The following is a 19,747-nucleotide window of genomic DNA, read 5'->3' as shown; positions in this document are numbered from 1 at the left end:
AAGGAAACACACTGGCAGACTGTTCTCCTTTGAGCACCATCTTCTAATGGCTCTTCTGTTCCCAGATTGTGTGTGTATAGTAAGGTATGTACATGTGCAAAATTCTGGGGCAAAATTTCTGGGTGGTCTATGATGGGTTAGACCACAGAAATCCCCTTGGTTTATTCCCCAGTGAGATGATCACATGACTACGCCCACCTTCCAGTGCCCTGGGGCTCCCTTCACCCTGTCCTGCTGGGCCAGAACTTTTGGTCTCCCCCAGACAAAGCACCCCCTTGCAGAGCAACACAGATGCTGAATCAGTTCAGCTCAGGGAGGGCTCAGCTACAAGTTCTCAGCAGCCAGAAAACCAATCCCCCAAAGGGACCAAAACCCTACATAAATCCATCTTACTCGGTGTAAAAGTTTTATACAGAGAAAGCTCATCAGGTCAGGCTGACCCTCTTTATCAATGAAAGAGAGATATGCACAGTGGTTGCTGCCCCTTCTCTCTCCCGGTAACAAATATTTATATTGGGCTTGACAATAAACAAGTGTTTTATGAAGTATAAAAAGTAGAATGTAAGTAGTTACAAGTGTAAATAGATCAAAGTCACTAAATTTTTATGAACAAAAATGCAAGCTAGTTCTAATACACTAAGAAACTTGCTACATGCAAATTCATGCCCTAAATTGCTGTTCTCATCTCAGGCAAAAAACTTTAAGTCAGAGTTGATCTTTCTTTGGCCTGGGTCCACACTTTCTTCAAAGTTTTTTTTATTCTCTGAGGGTGGGCCAGGCAGTTTCAAAGGCCAGCTGAAGACAAAGGAACATCTCCCCATTGCTTAAATAGACTTTCCCCCATCTCCATGGAAAGTTACCAGGTTCAAGATGGATTCCAGTACCAGGTGGCATGGTCACATGTCTTCAAAGACCAGCCACAGTTTTGGCTTATCGGACAAAAACAATCATTCAGAGATTGTTGGTTTGAGTACTGAGTTGCTGTGTCAGAAGCATCAGTAATGGCCCTCGTTAGCACATTTAGAATTAAAAGCAGATTCACACTTTATATTTCTAACTTCACAGACAGGAATGATCCATGCACAAAAATAGGATGCACAGATTCAGCAGATTGTGACTGTAAAGCTGGTACGTTATATGACCATAAAGCAGCTTCAAGTTATGCATATTCACATCCATAAGCCAATTTTCATCAAGCATGGGGGCATCCCATGACAGTAGCCCATCAACAGAGTTAAGCGGAGGCTGTCTGCAGAGGGACTTCATCAAGGGTTATGGAGCATCTCCACCGTAAAAGGAGCGTGTTATCTGGGGCCCTAAGTAGTAGATTGCCTACCAAATTGAGCTGAAGATTAGTCTGGAGCTAGTAAAGAAGGCACAAAGGGATACTGTGATTTATATACTGACTGCAACAGCTTAAAATTGCAACAGCTTCATTCACATCAGAGGGAGGGGGAAAAATCCCTCAGAGGTTTGAAATTAATTAATCAGATGTTCCCCAGATAGAAATAATGGGACATAATTCAAGACTGAAGGATGGAACATGCTCTATATTTGGCACTCTAATTTCCTCTCACTCCACCTGCAAAGTGAACACAACAAAACAAAAGCCTACAGCTGTCAGGCATAATCACCCCTGTCACTCAGACACCTGTTTGGTGTTCAGATGAATTCAGTGGAGTTCATACTGTTGCCTGCCTTAACGAAGTATTGGCACTAAATTGTTGGCTCTGAGCGCAGATTCACAATGTGTCCAAAGTCTGATTCAGTAACCTGGAGTCTGCTGAGGAGATATTAGTCTGGAAACTGAAGCTGGCACACTGAAACAACTGCTTAAATATGATATGACACTTGCTTATTAGTGGGCAGTTTACTAGAGCTCCTTTGAGTTGACTTCTACACAGATTCATTCCTCAGGTGCTGAAGAAACATTAATTATTTACTTTCAAAGGTGTCAAAAATCAAATACACAAAGCAGCTTATCCAGAAGCTACATACATTGGAAGATTTGATCTTCCGCAGGCAGTCAACAGGGAAAGAAAGGCCAGTAACAGAAAGGGAGTGAAAAGACTGTACTAAAGGTCCAATTGTGAAGAAATGTACACACCACAAACAAATAATTCTAAGAAGTGTTGCATATCTGGGAGTGGCCCAAAACACACAACCCAAGTGGCCCATGCCAAGTCTGTTAGCAAATTTGATATCCTAGCCAGCTGCCATGATCTGAGCCTTCCTGAGCACACACCTTGTTCAACACTAGTGTCTCTTTGAGTCCCCAGGAAAGCTTTTTACTCCAATCATCCTCTCAGGATGCTTGCCTGTCCATAGAGTGTTCCTGGCTATTTCTCCTAACTTTATTTTGAGGGCCTGCAGAAACTTTTTAAAACCTATCAACTGATTCCACCTCCAGCTTCTGCTGGGATGAAATAAACATCTGGACTGCATCTAGATTGGCAAGTTTTTCTGCAAAAACTTGCCAACTGTCTACACTGGCCGCTTGATTTTGCGCAAAAGCACTGACGTTCTACTATCCGAAATCAGTGCTTCTTGCACAAATGCTTTGACGTTCCCGTTCGGGCAAAAGCCCTTTTCCGGAAATGTTTTTGCACAAGAGGGCCAGTGTAGACAGCTAAAAACTGTTTTGTGCAAAAAAGCCCTGATGGCGAAAATGGCGATCGGGGCTTTCTTGCGCAAAACCACGTCTAGATTGGCACGGACGCTTTTCCGCAAAAAGTGCTTTTGCAGAAAAGCGTCCGTGCCAATCTAGACGCTCCTTTCCGCAAATGTTTTTAACAGAAAACTTTTCTGTTAAAAGCATTTGTGGAAAATCATGCCAGTCTAGCTGTAGCCCAGATGTTTTATCAATCAGGCGAAACATAAACATCAACCTAATATATGTTCAGAAACCTCCCTACTTCTTATTCCAGTAGCCAGAGCCTATTCTTACAAGGACCTAGCCCTGCTTCCTTTCACAACTGCAGTCTAGCTTTCCAACACCCTGTAAGATCCTTCTCCTGCAACCCTTAGCAGACAACCCTTCAAATTCCACCCTCCAAATCCCAAATGGGGGGGGAGGGGAGGGGAGAGTGTCTATCCAGGAGTCCAAGTCTTTGTGTCTTGTGCACACAGCACCATGTTCTTTTTTGACCTTTGTCCTATTATTTATCCCATAATATGATTTTGCTTAATATTTGATCTTATGACCACATCTCTTACCAAACCAGCATCACTCATTTGTCGCATCAGCTCATGTGCCAGCTGCATTCATTCGCTTTGGCCCCTCTCAGCTATGGTGCTCAGAGAGTGATCCATCAGGTTCACAAGTGGCTTGCCTTCAGCCAAGAGAATACCAGTCTTGCTGCTCCACCAAGAAGGGGACAGGGAAGACGCTAGGGTTGAAATCCTGTTCCCAGCCAAGTCAATGGGAGTTCTGATTTTTGCCCCCAAAATGGAAGGCCCTCAAGAGGTGTTTGTTTTTAAATCTAAACTGTGAATTTTTCCATCTTCAGGCTTTCTGCACAGAGAGCAAATTCTTCCTTGCCCATTTGCACTGTTTTGGTATTCCCAGTAACAAGAATCATGTTATACTCTTACTATTCACTAGCTCCATTCAAAGTGGCTTCACTTGGATATATTTTATCTTCAAACTGTTTTCCTATTTTTTGTCTTTAAACTAATTTCCTTATATAATTAGTTATATTATCTTGTTTCGGGTTGGTTGCTTTGCTAAATAAGGTATTAATTCTATAGTTTCTTGTGTATGTCTTCCCCCTTTTTGTAATTACTGCAATCACTTCATAGAAAAGCATGATACAAGGAACATATTCCTAGTTGTTTTTAATACACCACTATATGAGAAGCTCTGATACCAATGAATCACAAGTACAGAGCCAATAGCATGCAGTGTCGATAGCCACTCTAACTAGAAGAGATTCTCATTGAAAGGAAAGACCGATCGCACTAAAAGATCACAAAACAGGGGGTGGGAGTGGCTTGATGAACTGAACTGGATCACATATTTCAAAGTTTACTAAAAACCACTTAGCTTGGCAAGTGTAGAGTATATCAAAGAGAAGAAACAATAGAGCGAGCAAGAGATGACTGGAAAAGGCAAATGCTCTTAGCAAAGAACAAAACCTACCCGAAAGTGAGCCCAGTCTATGCAACTCCAGAACAATTTTCAGAGAGACAGTGCTCCAGGGAGAAAGGAAACTAATAAAGCAGCACAGTGAGATGCTGGGAATTACTGAGGTTTCAGTCTGTCTGATTGTGTTTCTTCTGATTGCGCAGTTTCTGAAGTTGCAATGGAGATGTAGCCGGCTTCCTCCTGGACCAACTCCCCTACCAATCATTGGCAACTTATTGCTGCTGGACTTCAAACTTCACCGAGATAATCTTGTTAAGGTATTTGTTTTTGCAGAATTCTGTACTTGACTAAAGTAGAGGGGCTTGGAATGATTGGATTTAAAATTAGTACTGCACAGGAGTTTCCTAATTAATCATAGGGTATTCTCCAACCCGACTTAATTATTACTCAAACACAAGACAGTTGAGGAACAGCATTACAGGGGAAAAAAGAATCATCACTTTCGATTTGCTATTTGTTTTCTTTGCACTTGCTGTTCTAAGAATGTCCCAACAGGTATATTTATAATGCACAGTCTCTATTATCACAAGCCCAGTGTGTAAATAGCAGTGAGAGCCCAATCCAAAATCCAGTGATATAATGGGAGTCTTTCCATTGACTTTGTTGAATTTTAGATCAGGCCTTATGGTTTCCAAAGTGGTTCTGAGACAATGTAGATATCCTGTTTTGCCAAAGGCAGAACCGCTCATCCCTTGTCTGGTATTTCTTTCTTACTGAGAGTAGCACTGGGTAACAGATACAGAAAATTCAGCCTTCTTCTAAAAATCACTCATATTCTATTGATGGTTGGGACTCACTCTCTGTGATATAGAATCATAGAATCACAGAATACTAGGACTGGAAGGGACCTCGAGAGGTCATCGAGTCCAGTCCCCTGCCCTCATGGCAGGACCTAGTACTGTCTAGACCAGGGGTTCCCAACCTGGGGTACGCGTACCCTCAAGGGGTACAAGAAGCTTGTCAAGGGGGCAGGGAATATTTCATAAATAACGAGATTATCCTAATTGAGATATTCCAAAAGTAGTAGTGTTAGTGAAAAAAGTTGTGGATTCTAGAGTCTGGAATTTATTTCCTTTCATATTGAATAGGGGGTATGGGAAGGTTTAGTAAAAGCCAAGGGAGTACGGGGACTGAAAAAGGTTGGGAACTCCTGGTCTAGACCATCCCTGACAGACATTTATCTAACCTGCTCTTAAATATCTCCAGAGATGGAGATTCCACAACCTCCCTGGGCAATTTATTCCAGTGTTTAGCCACTCTAATAGTTAGGAAGTTTTTCCTAATGTCCAACCTAAATCTATATTGTGGGTATCTCAATTTACAAGGCATTCATGACAGGACTTTTCTTGCAGGCAGCACTGTCTCCAGACAGTGAGAACTTTGATCTCCATACCATGACCAATTGTACAACCTAAAACAAAACAAAACAAAACCAAAATTTGCAGCAACCTAGATAGGTGGTTCTAAGCAGTGTTTTTTTTGTGATGGTACTGCCCGGAACTCAGTACCTGCAAGCGGTACCAGTCAGAGCTCAACAACTTTTCCCCTGGAATACCAGCACTTTTTTTTTTTTAAATAAAAAAAGCACTGGTTCTAAGACAGAGCAGGAAAAGCTGTATTCCTGCTTTGCTGAAGTGTCATTCTCTTGAGAAACAGTTTAAATAATTCCAGTGGTAAAAAATTCACTTCACACTGTTTCAGGAGAAAATACAAGTATACTCCAAGAAAAGTCAATGAGAAGAAAGATAAGAAAAATCGCAGGGAAGCAGTAAGAAATGTAAAGTGCAAAAATTGTTTGCTTCTCTCAGTGTCGATGGCGGCAAATACAATTCACAATAAATGAAAAGAAAAAGAAAAAATAAAAAATACAGGCAGTCCCCGAGTTACGCGGATCCGACCTATGTCGGATCCACAGTTACGAATGGGGTCCTCTCCCTGGTCTCCAGCAGACCAGGGAGAGGAAGCAAAGCAGCGGAACACGCGGGCAGCGGACAGCCCAGACGCGTCTGGGCTGTCCGCTGCCCGCGTGCTCCGGGGCTTTGCTCTGCTTTGCTCCCCGTCCCCCTGGTCTGCAGAAGCCTTTTAACAGATCTGCTGGCGGCTTTCAATTTTTCTGACTTACTGTGTTTGACTCTCCAGTTAACCAACATCTATGGCAACATCTACACAGTATGGATGGGAGAGACCCCCATCGTGATACTGAATGGATTTCAAGCTGTAAAAGATGGTGTTGTCTCCCATTCAGAAGAGATTTCTGGACGGCCTCTCTCCCCCTTCTATAGGGATATGATGGGAAACAAAGGTAAAAGATGCTGCTTTTTTGCATGGCATAATAATGAAGTATGAAGGTGGCATTCTAAGGAAGAGAGTTCTTCCCCGGACTGTCTTGCACAACTGGATAGCAGGGTGCCATGAATAAATGGAATACTAAGAGAGAGAAAAATAAAACAAAAAAGACAAATCTTATATTACTTACTCACATAACACACCATTGACTATGCCGCTTTTCATTCCATAGGATTCAGAAAAAGATTTGCCTACCAATATGGCCTTAATTTGGCTTAATTTTTAAAGAGACAATGTCTCCACATACCACTCACCCACAACCTACATATACTCAAAGGTGTGCCTATAGAATTAAGCAAGTCTCACCCACCAGTAGAGGAGTTATTCTTACAGCCCTGCAAATCTGGAGATATCCGCTTTATATCTGCAGGTATCAAAATCCACAGCTCATATTTCCAGATGCAGATGCAAATTTTGTATCCGCGCAGGGCTCTGGTTATTCTATCCTCTCCAAAAGCTGTCTCCACGGAGCTTCCAGTGACATGACTATAAAAGATATATAGTTATATTAATGGTGATAGAAACCTAAACAACAAATCACAGCTCAAAATCTATGAAGTATGTTATTGTTTCCTCTTACTAGAAAAATACATCTTAATGTAAACTCATCTCTGATATAAAAGGATTTCCCTTCCTAGCAAGAGCAGAACAGTATTTCTGTTGCTCTCAGGCATTTTCCTGACAAGTGGTCACACCTGGAAGCAGCAGAGACGCTTCGTGATGACATTTTTAAGGAGCCTGGCACTGGGTAAGAGAACCCTGGAGCACCGAATACAAGAGGAGGCCAGACACATGGTTGAGGTCTTTGCAAGTCACAAAGGTAAATTCTTTTAAAGATTGAAATGTAGAGCTGTTCCCCTTTCTGTAAGGCAGGCTGTGGGAGTGATCATGGATCTAAAAACACTTCTGTTCTAGAACGAGGCAGAGATGGTACCTCATACTGGTTTCTTAATTGCCTAAGAGGACGAAGCACGTTAGGAAAGTGCTCAAGTTTTAGTGTTCATATTGACATTTTACCTTTTTTTTTTAACCAATACGCCAAAACCAGGGGGAAAAGCTGCATTCAGGGCCATAAGGGCAGGAGCTGTAGGGAACAGCCCAGAGTTGAAGGGGGGCAGGGTAGGGCGGCAGCAAGTAATGGGCCTGCTCCTGCACTCACCAGGAGATTCAGGAAGCAGAGCAACCCAGCCCTAGCCTGCTCCACTCCCCTGGCTCCCAGCCACATCATTCAGGGGAAGGGCTGGGAGAAAGGGGTGGAATAGGAACAGGGCAGGGGCAGAAAGAGGCAGGGCGGGGACAGAGCAGGAGCAAGGGCTTCGGAAAGTGGATGGAGCATAGGCAGGATGGAGGTGGAGCTGGGGGTGTCCCAGGCTCTGCATGCCCCTAGAGATGACCTTGCTGGGCACAGTCTATGGGGGAGCTGGTTTTGGGATGGGACTGATTACTGGAGTTGGCACCACCCCATACGCAGCATGCAGATGCCTAGGGCACCACAACATTTTGTGATGCCCTATAAGGCTGAATATTTTGTGTACTGGTAGGTACAGCCTGGGGTACCTCAATGTCCAGACCTCTTCCCCCCAATGGCTAATGGGGCTTTAGTGTGGACTCAGGCCCATCCACTACTCTGGGGTCCTAGCCCAGGGACCCTGTAGATAGCAGCTGTCTGCTGGGTCCATTCATTCAAGTTCCACCACTGTTATAATTCCCTGGGCCACTTTCTCAGGGCCCTGCACTCTCTTTGCCCTCACCTGAGGACTTTGTCCAAAACAGAATCCTAGAAACCAACTCAGCGCTCCTACTTACTCTCTCCAGCACCTGACAGTACCACCTTGTCTGGGGTTCTGCAGCTCTGCCAGCCAGCCAGCCAGCCAGCCAGCCATACTGTCCACGCTCCTACAGCTCAAGCAAGGAACTGACCGGCTCCCTGGCCCAGCAGTTCTCTTTATACTAGCTTGCTGGACCCTGATTGGTTGTTTCTCACACAGCCACTCCAGCGAGCTGGGAGGACTTCTCTACTGTTCTTTTCAAGGGCAGAGCATGGCAGGTTCAAAAAGCCTCCAGCAGGGGGCCTCAGGGCCTAGTCCACACCATTATACATGCCTTTCCTTTTCTCCCATGAAATTTCATTCAGTTCTGGATGAAATATAAACCACTGAAAATCATCATCCCACGTCCCTCACTCGTGTTCTTCAGTAACCATTGTGGCAGAACACCAAGAGAATAATAACTGAACATAAATATTCTAAAAAATCATATCCACACCACCACAGAAGCAGCACCCCATGCTGTATGTCCTGTAGCTCCAGAAGCAGCAGTCTTTGGTATAGCGATGCAGATTCAGGGTACAAACAAACCCCAACGATGTATGGGAAGAGGGGCTGTAATTGTTACTAGCGCACAATAGATGGCTTGTTTTTTCCCCTTTTCCTTCGGAACTGCCTTCCAGAAAGAACACACAGAAAACCACATAAAAATCAACTATTTAGGTTGCAAAGTCAAGCACCTGAAAGATAGAAAATGCCAGATTTAAGACTGTAGTATGTAATATCAATTTAGAATGAATCCAAGTATATGAAATGAATAATCTACCTTAGATTTTAATTACTGCTTTGGAAACGTGAATATTTAGAAATCGTTTGTTAAAGCCCCAATCCCAACTCCCACTATAATCAATCAAAAACAACAAATAATCTGGTGGAAGAACCTTAAAGATTAACAAAACATGTTGATGGTATCATGAGCTTTCGTGAGCACAACCCATTTCTTCAGATGACATGAAAGCTCATGATACCATCTCCATGTTTTGTTAGTCTTTAAGATGCTACCAGACTATTTGTTGTTTTTAAGTTTTTCCTGTTACAGACTAACTCAGCTATCCCTCTGAAGCTTGTAGTCAATCAGTTTTTCTATCTTTTCTAATGGGAGCTGGATCAGACCCTAAGAGAGGAGCGATATAACAAATCTTTTTCATTTTACAAACATGCTTTTGACCCACGAGGTAAGCCTTGTGTTGAACCACATTTGTCGCTGAAAAAATTAACTAGAAATTTTAAAATGGCACCAGAGCTCCTGAAGTGGGTCATTTCAAATGATGGGTCATTTCAAAACTTGGATGAAACTAAAACTTTGGCGGTAAAAAGGAAACATTAAAAACTCCTGTCTAGAAACTTGAGAAACTATGCTTTTATTTCAATCCATGGCTCAGAGAGGAGGAAAAAAAAGCAGTCATTCTACAAAACATGATGGACCAAATAGGGAAATGCAGATGCAACGTTTGTTTCCTCCAAACCTAGTTAAGGACAAGGAGTAACAAAAATAAATTCCAAGAATCTCTTAAAAAATATCTTACTCCAAAAGAACCAAAGGAAGCCCTCTCCAGGATCTAGTTCCTCTGTTTAGTTTACATTAAATAGAATTCACTCCTTTGTAAAATGTCTCACTTATCTAAAAGTTATTCAATCTCCTTTATGTTGTACAACTGCTAGAAGTATTGTGCAGATTCCTTCATGTCTCAAATTAACTTTCCTCACTGTAGTCCATTCAATGGTTCTAACTGACATCAGCTGTATTTGCAGGGAAACTTTTTGACCCCCATATCCACATGATCCACGCTATCGCAAACGTGATTTGCTCTGTGAGTTTTGGTCATCGCTTCTCTAGCGAGGATGATTCTTTCAACCGGCTCATCAAAGCCATCTCTTCTGTGGTGTACTTTAATGCCACGACCTGGGGCAGGGTGAGCATTCGGTTATTTTAATTCTTATCACTGTAAGTTTATCTGTGTTAACTGGGAATACCAGAGGTGTTAATGGTTACCGTATAAACATAGCACAGAGATCAACATCTGCCACAGGACATAATTTAAAGTATTGTGCAGGATTTTGGCTTTTGAGGCAATAAATATGCACTTCTTCATTCTCATGTCTTATTTATAGAACCCCATCAGTAAACCATCAAGGAGGCAGGTGGCACTTCAAAGACAAACAAATTAGAAATCTGGTTCAAGGCACACAAGTTTATGTAAACATCTCTTGGTTTACATAAACAGTCAATGGTTTGGAAATCGACTGCCAATAGAATTAAGGATTTGTACTAATAACTCAAGTCTTAGTGTGACTTCAGAGCTAATTAAATCAGAGTGGATGGCTCTCATTACAACAGATAATTTCCCCCTCAGATATTCTCTTTCATCTTCTTATTGCTCTGGGAGGTGAACCACATCCATTCTGATTTAACTAGCACTTATGTCACATTCCCATCTCTGTCTCCCTGCCTTTTTTCTTTTCTTTTCTCTTCAAGCATCTGAAGAAGTGAGTTGCATCTCATGAAAGCTTATGCCCTAATAAATGTGTTAGTCTTTAAAGTGCCACTGGACTCCTTGTTGGTTTTGCTGAAATAGACTGACATGGCTACCTCTCTGAAACCTGTCATCAGAAAATCATGTAGCCCAAGACTTGAGTTATTAGTACAAATCATTAATTCAGTTGGAAGTCGATTTCCAAACCATTGAGTGTGTTCCAAAACTAAGAGATGTTTACATAAACTTCTGTGCCATGAACCAGATTTCTAAATGCTAGCACTAAACCTAGCAAACACTCACTCTTGGAATGCAGATTTTGTATTTGGAAACTGAGACATAAAAGTACAGTTCATAAAATCCAAAACTTTGAAGCCCTGCCATTTTGAGCAGATTTCTGATCAGTCTTGCTCAAGATCGGCTCCTCAAAGCCTAACTGGATGTTCTATACCACAGTATCTGACAGAATTTAGGTTTAAACATGGACTTGTCTAACATTTTAACTAAACTGCATGTCTTTTATATGGATTAGGGATGTTAAAATGCGATTATTTACTAATCGAGTAGTTGATAAGGGTGGGCAGTTCCAACGTGCAGTCTGGCTCACGCCGATTCACAGCATAACCTCCCCAGCTGCCGCTCTGCATTTTAGAGCACAGGGAAGTCTCTTATTAAAAGACCCATGGAGCAAGGACTGACCCAGCTTCTCTGTGCACTGGATGTACAAAGAGTTGAGGGACCCAGAGCCCAGCCTGAGCCCCGGCACCCGAATTAGCTGACAGGGGCCAGCCGAGGGTGTTTCACTGCAGTATAGACAACTTAAAAAACAGTCCACCAAAGCTTCAGGATAAAGACTGTGGTCAGCCATGATGCAGGAGCATTCAACATCTGGAGGTGGTCCAAGACTGTGGATTAAATTTCCCCAGGCACTAAAAAGCATGACAGATCTAAGTACTTTCTGCACCTCCTGAAAGTGCATTTCTTTAACCTTGCCTTCTCTTACCTAGACTCACACCACAACAAGTATATTTATGTAAAAAAACACCCTACTGAAAGAAAACACTCCACTGCACACGCTTCTCCCTTTGGGGGGCAGAATAAGAGAACAAACATGATAGGTATGCGGACACATTGTTTAATGAACACCAAAGAGCGCTCGGCTACTACCATGAATGAGCAGAGTATATGAATATAGAACAGAATATCAGTTTAGCCCAGCTCAGAAGTGACCACTTAAAGTAGAGGTTAAAAATTTCATATTCCTGCTAGAATTAAAAACCCTCCAGTCCTTTCATGAGTTTAAGTTATCATGATACTTCAAACTCACTCAGGTTCACTTGATTATATCAAAGAACTCACATCATCTCCCCTATGTTTTACCCATAGTTGTATGATGTGTTCCCATGGGTTATGCATTATCTCCCAGGACCTCACCAGAAAGTGTTTGCATACAATGATTTTATGCACAATTTAGTTAGAAATGAGATCCGAAGTCATGAGGAGAGATGGAAAGCAGATGATCCACAGGATTTCATTGACCTCTACTTGGACCAGATAGCAAAAGTAAGTACCTGTACTCTGTCTAATACTAGTTGTTTCTTAGCCTCACTGTCCGCTGCAAAGAAACTTAGTTGAAGGATTGTGTTACACAGGTTGAAGCTCTAGTCAGGCTTTCTCTGGTCCAGTCACTTCCATGGTCCGGCATGCTTTTAGTTAGCTGGATGGCCTCTTATCATGGGTGTGGTCAACTTTCCCGCCGTCCCATAAAGTCCGTTGACAGCCACCAGTCCTAGCTCTCAGTGTTCTGTGCTGTCATTTAACTCTAATTTATTCCTAAATGTCTTCTAAGAGCCCAGTAACCAGTGGAAGTGTTGGCAATGCTGCTAGATGATATTAACCTTCTGTGGTTCAACAATTTTTCTGGTTTGGTCAGATTCCGAGGGTGCGGGACTAGAGATGTTCAACCTGTAGATTGATATTTCAAATCTTCCTGTAACTGGTGACTTCTGAAGTGGTTTTGGTTCCCCTCCACATTTGATAGACATGAGAAGTTTTCATCCAGCAACACTAACTGGGTCAACTGCCTCCTGTGTGCCCCTTTTGGGCTAGGGGAGGTGCTGCATTACGCAGCCTCAGTTTGTGAAAGCTTCTTGGTTCCTCAGTCACTTCAAAAGAGGCTTTCACAAATCCAACAGCAGCACTTCTTGGGGATGGTTTTAACATCCCAAAGTTACAAAACAACCACAAACTTTTCCATTCAGCCTTAACCCAGGCAGAGCTCCTTTTTGCTGAGGTATTGCTTCCTCTTCTTCTGACCACCGGAGGAGATGCAAAGCCTCGCCCCCATCTTGGTGTCTCGCCAAAAAGGGGGGGAAAAAAACCCACCAGAAACTTTCAGATGAGTCTTTCTACCCAGCCCCAGCTCCTTTTCTCAGGAACCACTGCAGGAGACACTCTTCCTGCATCTTCACTCTGTAACCACCATTTGGTCATCCACCAGCCTCTGTTTTTCTACCCTCATAGAGGTATGGGTTTAGTCCAGGGGCGGGGAACCTTTTTGGGTCAGGTGCCACTGGCCCATAGAAAAATCAGCCAGGGGTGAGAACCAAAAGAGAAAAACCAACCCGTTCCCAACTGAAAAGGAAAAAAAGACACATCCCACATACCCCTCATTCACCAGAGCCTAGTGAGGGCCAAGCTAGTAGATTTTGTGTGCTCCAACCTCATGGTGGGATGATAGAGGGGCTGGAGCACCAGTGTGGGCTCTCCAATGCTGGGGGGGGGGAGCCCTGAGCCTTGGGGGTTGGATCCCGGCAAGCCAGGGGCCACATATGGCCCCCAGGCTTTAGATTCCCTGAGCCTAGCTTAGTCACATGCCTGCCTAATGACTTGATTCATTGTCTCCACCAGAGGCGGATTAGCTGCATCACAGGTAGGCTAAGACCAACCTCCCTTTAAAAGGGCCAGCCAACCTGTGAAAAATGTTAATTACTACATAGTCAGTAGTACCTCTCTAGAACCTTCTGCTTTCAAATCTTGTGAATGTCACCTACAGACCAAAGATGACCCCACCTCCACCTTTAATGAAGATAACATGGTTCAGAGTGTGGTTGATCTTTTGGTGGGAGGGACAGAAACCACAACTACCTCTCTGTGCTGGGCTCTCCTCTATATGCTGCAATACCCAGATATCCAAGGTATGTGAAATGTGCATCAAAGGGACACCCATTAAAGTTTGCACATGGTTACTAAACAAATATTAACTCAGACTAACAGTGTATTGTAAAACAAAGTGACCTGCCAGCATCGAAAATCAGTGCTCAGCTGTTAATATCTAACAGCAGCTCGGAGAGGAGAATTTAATCACAGAATACTAGAACTGGAAAGGACCTTGAGAGTGAACGGGGCAAGAAATATTTCAGATTTCTATGAAATATTATGAAAAGAAATGGAAGTGTGCTATCTCTGCTCCAGCTACCTGAAATGCAACACCAGCAGGGCTACGTCTACACTGGCATGATTTTCGGAAAAGCGTGTCTAGATTGGCAGGACGCTTTTCCGCAAAAGCACTTTTTGCGGAAAAGTGTCCGTGGCCAACCTAGAAGCGCTTTTCCGCAAAAAAGCCCCGATCGCCATTTTCGCAATCGGGGCTTCTTTGCGGAAAACACTACTGTGCTGTTTACACTGGCCCATTTGCGCAAGAGGGCTTTTGCCCCAATGGGAGCAGCACAGTATTTCCGCAAGAACACTGACGATCTTACATGAGATCGTCAGTGTTCTTGCAGAAATTCAAGCGGCCAGTGTAGACAGCTGGCAAGTGTTTCCGCAAAAGCAGATGATTTTGCAGAAAAACTTGCCAGTCTAGACACAGCCCAGGTGTTTAGGCTAATTAGTCTCTCTCCTTCCTACTAAGACAATAGAAAGGGGAGACAGCAGGCTAAAGGGACAATTTCATGAGTAAAACATGTTGGGCTCGTCTACACTGGCCCCTTTTCCGGAAGGGGCATGTTAATTTCAGCTATCGTAGTAGGGAAATCCGCGGGGGATTTAAATATCCCCCGCGGCATTTAAATAAAAATGTCCGCCGCTTTTTTCCGGCTTTTCTAAAAGCCGGAAAAAAGCGGCGGACATTTTTATTTAAATGCCGCGGGTGATATTTAAATCCCCCGCGGATTTCCCTACTACGATAGCTGAAATTAACATGCCCCTTCCGGAAAAGGGGCCAGTGTAGACGTAGCCGTTTATTTTTTTCTTACTAATACTTTCCTCATTGACCGACTGGAAACAGTGAACAGCATATTTTTTAAAAATTACATAAGCTGACATGTATTTATAACTTTCCTGACAAAAGATAAGGTGAATATAATGGAAATATGTCAAAGTCCCTCATTTCATCTATTTCTGGAGATGGGAGCATTCAAGCACTTCTGTAAAGATTACTTTGAAAAGAGAACTACTATTTGAGAAATAGTCTCGAGCTCCGAGGACACGCTGCCTCTCTCTCTAAGGACCAAATTCAAACCAATGCCAGGATCAAACCATAGTCCAAAGCATCTCATAGCAAAGTATTCGTATTTTTATAAGCCCCTGCACTGTGTATGTCCAGTCAAGGGGGACACAGCATGTTAACACAGCTTAGTAAAGAGTATATTGGAAAGAAAATCAGAAAAAGGGATGAAAAATGTTCCTCAGTTGTAAGTAAAACCAAGTATTTCTCTGCAGAGAAAGTCCAGAAGGAGCTAGAAACTGTTCTGGAACCTTCCCAGCTAATCTGCTACGAGGACCGGAATAAACTGCCGTACACAAATGCTGTGATTCATGAGACTTTGCGTTACAGCAACATTACTGCTGTCGGGACCTTTCGACAATGTGTGAAGGATACAGCAGTGCTGGGGGTTCCCATTGAAAAGGTACAATGGTATACGCCAGGTTAACACCACCTGCATCTTTTGCATCATTATTTAGAGCACATCTACACTACCGACTTATATCAACTAGGGATGGTAAAATGCATTTTTTTAGGCAAACGTGTCACCGCTGAAAATGTCAGTGATTACGCATTTACACGAGGGGAAAGGCAGCTCCTCAGGAGCCACTTCATGTGGGGAGCCAGCTTTTAAGCTGGTTTCCTGCCCGTACCAGATCCTGCGGAGCCACCTCACTCTCACCGCCCCATGTTGCTGTCTCTATCAGAGGCAGCAGTGCAGGGAGGGCGGGGAGGAGGTGTAGCGGGGGGCAAGGGCCTGAGTGTAATCATGAAGGCTAACCATGTATACAAGTTTACACTTTCACATCCCTAATGTCAACCTATGTGAGGCCAACTTGCAGTCAACCTATGTTAGGCCCAGCTTACAGTAGGGTTGGGCAAGAGGCTGTCAGTGGGCCAGATCCAGCCTGCTTAGCCCTTTCATCCCACCTGTGGCAAGTCCCGGCCCTGCCTCCTAATGCATTACCTGGGAGTCGCTGCAGAGGCATGAGCCCTTTCAATTCCTGCTATTTAAAGGGATTGTGTCTCCCTGGCAGCTCCCAGGCAATACGTAAGAGGCAGGGCTAGGAGCTGTGAGCCCTTTCAACTGCTTCTATTTAAAGGGCTCGCACCTTCCAGGTGGCTGCTCAGGCACGAACCCTTTAAATAGAAGGAGCTGAAAGGGCTCACAGCCCCCGGCCCTACCGCTAACACGCTGCCTGGGAGCTAAAGAGGAGGCACGAGCCCTTCAACTCCTGCTATTCAAAGTCTCCGCCCCTTTTGCCTGAGGCCCTGCCCCTTCCGGCCCACAACCATTTCGGAAATTTTTGAAGTGCCCCCCCCTTCAAAAATTATTGCCCACCCTGGGTTAGACAGTCTATGAGCCACACAGCTGCTACATAAGGACATAGCCTTTTGAAGCTACATTGATTTACCCCAAGTGACACTCTCCTCTGGTCTTGTTTTCTATACTTTGCTAACAAAAACTAAACCACAAAGAGAAGACAATTATGTTTTGCTTTTTTTCAGAACACAATTGTATTGCCAAACTTACACTCTGTTGTATTCGATTCTGAACACTGGGAGACCCCAGGGAAGTTTAACCCAAATCACTTTCTTGATTCTGATGGCAACTTTGTAAACAATGAAGCATTCTTTCCTTTTTCAGCAGGTAATGCATTGACTTCTAACTCTGCCAGGTTTGTGTACCTTGAAGTAAGAGCGAAGGAAATTAGCTGTTCCAAGAGTTAAAAATATGCACGACTCGGGTAAAATTATCTGACTAATAAACTGCAGAGATTTAGATTCAGTGTTCTAATGTAATAAACACAAAAGTTGTGCACATGTCTAGCATTTCACACCTACACATAATCAAGTTGAAGATGCAGAAAAACAAGGGAGAAACCTGTCTATTGAGGTACTTACATGGCCCATTTCCATAGCAACTCAACACTTCACAATCTTTAATGCATTTATCCTCACACAACCCCTGTGAGGTACAGAAGTGTCATTATCCTCATTTTACAATTGGCAAGCTGAGTGACAAGAGTCTACAGGACATGCAGGAAGTCTGCCAAGGAGAAGAAACTGAACCTGGGTTTTCCAAAGCCTAGAGAAATACTATAATCCCTCGACAAACTTTCCTCTCTGGTAGCTAGAAAAAAAATCAGAACTCTAATTTCTTCTGTGGAATTTCACTAGGTAGATCTTCAGTCAGAATCCGACTCTTTATACAGCAATGTTACACACTACATGGCATGAGAAACAAATATCTAACTTTTGATTACATAAAGAAACAGACAAAAGCACTAAGGAATAGACAGCTGACCAAAAATTAACACTGCAAGTATGCACGCCAGATTCTCTGGCAACCAGGTTGGAAACAAAGGCAGCATAAAGCAGCATATAGGTCACAGTAATTGGAGATTTAATTGGAAAAATAAATTTAAAAATACTGACAGAGCAATCAGCCACTAGACAAAATGCTAACTGAGCCAGCAGCAATGTAAAAAAGGACTGCGGGTTCAAAGTAGGTGACGGATTAACTATGAATTTACTGTGTCATGCTGTGGCAATAAAAGCAAACACTATTCTGGGATGTATATACAGCAGTCGGATTAAAAAGAGTGAATCTAATTTCCGAAAGTGGCTGCTGAAACTGTGCAGATCCTGCTGTCATGTACAACGAGGCACTTGAACAACTGCAGACACACAATTGAGGCAATCATTTAAAAATTGGGTATGACACGATGGGGGAGGGATGGTTTACACCGGTTAGAGTGAAGCAGAAGGAGTATCACATTGGCCTGATAAATTATCAACATGAACTAGAGTTGTACGGTTATTTTCCTATGCACATCTTCAAAATGTTGCCACGATTTTTTTCCAAAGTGACGTCTACGGGAGATAAGGGTCCTCATACCTCAACTCCTACACTGAAGCATCTTGGACTTGGAACAGATCAGAGGAAGGGAAAGGCAAGAGCCAGGATGCAATCACTGTGAATATAGTACCTACTGACCGAGGCTATGCCTACACTTTGAGGTGTTGTTTCCAATTCAAGCCAACATAACACTAGCTCTGAGCGAGCTGGTGTACTAAAAGCAGAGTGTAGATGCAGCAGCACAAGGGATGTGACATGGGAAGAGTTAGCTGCTCCATATATGTACACATCTCAGATGCTAGCTACGTACATGGGGCAACTACCCATTCCTGCTAGTCCCACGGGGCAGCCACATTTTAGTTTAGTGCCTCTGCTAAGTCACATCTTCAAAACCTGCCTGTGAGTTACATCCCGAGCTTGAAGCATAGATATACAGTTAGCATCACAGATGTTGCTTGACCCGAGTCTGGTTTAAGGAGGTGCAACCTGTATACAAATTATTTCCCTCAGAGGCAGCTTCTCACCTTAGAGAGTTCATGAGACTCAACAGAATTTTGTTTGGAAATTCATTTTGACTCATTCTGTGCAATCATTTGTAGAAGTAATTCCTTGCTCTTGTTTCTTCTGTAGGGCACCGAGTATGTCTGGGGGAACAGATGGCAAAAACTGAGCTCTTCATCTTCTTTGTCACCCTGCTGCGGGCATTTACATTCCAGCTTCCAGAAGGAGTGAAGGAAGCCAATATGGACTATATTTTAGGGGTTATATTACAACCACATCCATATAAGCTCCATGCTATTCCACGTTAGTCTGAAATGAACCATAAAGCGGAGGTGATTCTTCCTTTTTAAAATAGCCATCCTATACTTTATCTTATTAAACGAATTTGATCATTCAATATTGTGACAATGGCCGGAGATGTTTTTATTTAGGAACACAGACCTGCAAAATTTTAACTTTTAAAAAATAAATGCATTTGCCAAAAATCAAGAGCTCTTCACTGTACACAAGTGGAAAGTAACATCTATTGAAAATATTTATCTACACTATTTCTACATGGTAAAGATAGGGGTGAATTAGCTAAGGTATTTTAGAAAGTCCGCATTACCATGCAAAGCTTACTAGAGATGCCTGCTCAATGTACTAGTAAGGTGTTGAACTGTATTTTAAATGTCAAAAACAGCAGAACATGAAATGGCATTATATGAACTGATGATTCAGTCCCACCTTTGCTGCACAATTGTCTAGATGCAATAAAAATGCTTAATTTTAACTGAACTTCCATGTACTTCTTTCTTTCAAAGTTAATTGCACATGTTTTTAATCTAAGGACTATCAATGCACTTTTGGCACCTTTCCTTTTACTCTCTCTTGGGGAACTAGTCACAGTAATAAAGTTAAGCATGTGTACACCTGAAATATTAGGTCCTCTCATTTCCTCTCAAAATCGCTGTTCTTTTGAAAATCCCTTTAGTTTTGGTAATGTGACATGTAACTTTAGTGTCAGATTCTTTTCATATGCCTTCTTTCCTTGTGAGATGTGTACTGTCTCTTCAAAACTGCTTATTCATCTGTTTTATTATATCAATCATAGCATCTTGAACT

The 19,747-nt window shown here is 42.9% G+C and overlaps 1 long non-coding RNA gene and 1 pseudogene across 1 annotated transcript; one reads left to right on the top strand and one right to left on the bottom strand.

Annotated features, from left to right (window-relative positions):
- Window positions 1-2,839: 2,839 nt before the first annotated feature.
- LOC112543926 (uncharacterized) lies at window positions 2,840-8,748 on the bottom strand. The gene is made up of 3 exons (XR_012906322.1): window positions 8,300-8,748; window positions 6,804-6,979; window positions 2,840-5,558 (listed from the first exon to the last, which is right to left on the bottom strand). It is a non-coding gene; the product is annotated as an uncharacterized LOC112543926 (long non-coding RNA).
- Window positions 4,161-18,951, top strand: LOC102451242 (cytochrome P450 2J2-like; annotated as a pseudogene).
- Window positions 18,952-19,747: the final 796 nt, after the last annotated feature.

Source organism: Pelodiscus sinensis, chromosome 10, assembly GCF_049634645.1.
Source record: "Pelodiscus sinensis isolate JC-2024 chromosome 10, ASM4963464v1, whole genome shotgun sequence".
Lineage (NCBI taxonomy): Eukaryota > Metazoa > Chordata > Testudines > Trionychidae > Pelodiscus > Pelodiscus sinensis.
This window is presented reverse-complemented; position numbering and strand designations above follow the sequence as displayed.